Below are 2,493 nucleotides of genomic sequence, written 5' to 3'. Positions count from 1 at the left end.
TATTTGTTTTGTCTCACTGTATTGTAGATTGTGGTTACTGTATATGCATTGTTCTATATTGTATTGTTCTATGCATTGTGGTTATTATTTTTAGTGATTGGCGTTGCAGTAGCACCAAGGAGCCCCAGTCATGGTTCAGGAGCCCCGGGTGCAAGGAGCTGTACAAACACACAGTACTAATGGACGGTCCCTGCCCCAAAGAGGGAGCTGACAATCTGTGTAGGGCTCCATCTTAGTTAGCAGTCCGCGATGTTCTTGCACATACTCTGTGTAGCCTACAGCACATGAGACGGGAGTAGTGGTCTATGCTGCAAACTTATGGCCGTGTAACTCCGTCAGTCAGGAGTGTGGAAAATCCAACGCAGTTAGTCCAACCTATCCCGCGGTGCAGACAGAACTATGCCGGCAGGAGAGCTTCTCCTGTGGCCATAGCTACCGCCCCTGGGGGAGGTGGGGTACCCACGCCGACGGGAGACGCGCTCTCGTCTTCACTGAATGCTACAGCGCTGTCAGTGTAGACAAACCCTAAAGTCTGGGGAAGTGTCACTGCACGGCGTGCCCCCCTCTGCCTCGGTTTGCTCTGCAGTAGCCTCCCGTCGGTAACTTGGCCATCTGGCCAGGCCATCATTCAGCCCCCAGGTCCAGGGTTACGAAGTCCAGCAGGACCACTGTCTACATGCCCTCTCTGGACGGTGGTCAGCCCCAGCGTGGGGCTTTCTGCCATTATACTGCTGGCTAGCAGGGGAAGCCAGCCCCACCCCTACAGCAGGGTCCAGCCCACGGATCCTATAACCAGCAGCCCAGCTCTGCTCAGTGCCCATCGCTGTCACTCCTACCAAGCCTCTCCATCTTCTCGTGCCTGGTTCTGGGTTTACTGTGGGCATGTACTCTGCTCCCTGTGGCTACTGCACCCCCTTCTAGCGCCTTACCAGACTCCCTAGTCCAGGGCAGGCTCTCGGGGTGACTCTCCCCCTAAATTTCCCCTTGCCCCCTCATGAGCCCAGCCTCCCAGAGAATGCCCACAAACTTCTCCCCTGACAGTCTGCCTGTCTTTAAAGTGCTGTCCCAGCCCTTCCCTAGCTGGGCTTCACTTCCAATTAACCCTGGTCCACCCTCTCCCAGGCAATGCCCAGTAACTGGCCTCTCTGGCCCTCCTTAATCCCACCAGGGCTGGCATGGGGTGCACACCCCAGCACCGGGGGTCTCCACAGACATACTAGCCACTGAAAAGGGGGCGAAAGACCCATCGCTCCTTCCGCAAATGGCCTTGAAATACTTTATATTCCAAGCGCTCAACGTCAATTTTTGCTTCCAGCACATCATGTATTAAGAGGATGCTAACAGCACAACACAAGTACATCATCAGTATTCTCATGGCATTACTTCCAAAGTACTTGTGTTCAAATATAGTCGGCTATCAGCAAAGGGTGGGTGTGTGCCAGACTAAAGAATCAGGTTGAACATTTCTACTGTAGAGCTATCTATCTATCCATCCATCCCCATTCACCCCCTATCCATACATCGTCAATCCCCATCCACCCATCTATCTACCCACCTATCTATCCATCCATCCTCATTCACCCCATCTATCTATCTATCCTCAGACAACCCCTATCTATCTATCTATCTATCCCCATTCACCCCCTATCCATACATCCCCAATCCCTATCCACCCATCTATCTACCCATCTATCTAATCCCATTCACCCCCTCTATCTATCTATCTATCTATCTATCTATCTATCTATCCCCATTCACCCCCTATCCATACATCCCCAATCCCTATCCACCCATCTATCTACCCACCTATCTAATCCCATTCACCCCCTCTATCTATCTATCTATCTATCTATCCCCATTCACCCCCTATCCATACATCCTCAATCCCCATCCACCCATCTATCTACCCACCTATCTATCCATCCATCCCCATTCACCCCATCTATCTATCTAGCCTCAGACAACCCCTCTATCTATCTATCCCCATTCACCCCCTCTATCTAGCTATCTATCTATCAGCAAGGTATGTGAGCCCCAAAGATGCCATGACCCCAGTCCCGCTGTGATGGTTCGGGTATTATAGGACCCGATGAAGGACCCCCACAATGAGCAAAACACCAATCCCAGGCAACGCCCCCCAAGCCAACCCCCCTGCTCAGGGAGTTTGACAACCCACCTCTGAATTGTCGCCGTCTGAGCCCGTCTTTACCGGGCACTAGCCTGGCGCAAATGCCCCCTCCCGTCCCTCGCACCCACCCAGCTGCTGCAGCCCCGCTCGTGGCTGCGGCACCCCCGGGCGCCAGCCCCTGAGCCAGCGTGGGGGGGCTCCCGGCTCCCAAGCTGCGTCTTGCTCGCCCGGGACCTCTGACAAGTCCCAGCCCTGCCCAACCCCCCCGGCTCCGAGCCAGCCGTGAGTCACAAACAAAGCAGAACCCCCTTTGTGGGCTGTGATTCGCCCTTTCTTCTGCACTCGGGGACGTCACGCTCGCCGGG

Source organism: Mauremys mutica, chromosome 17 (assembly GCF_020497125.1).
Source record: "Mauremys mutica isolate MM-2020 ecotype Southern chromosome 17, ASM2049712v1, whole genome shotgun sequence".
In the NCBI taxonomy this organism is placed as follows: Eukaryota; Metazoa; Chordata; order Testudines; family Geoemydidae; genus Mauremys; species Mauremys mutica.
This window is presented reverse-complemented; position numbering follows the sequence as displayed.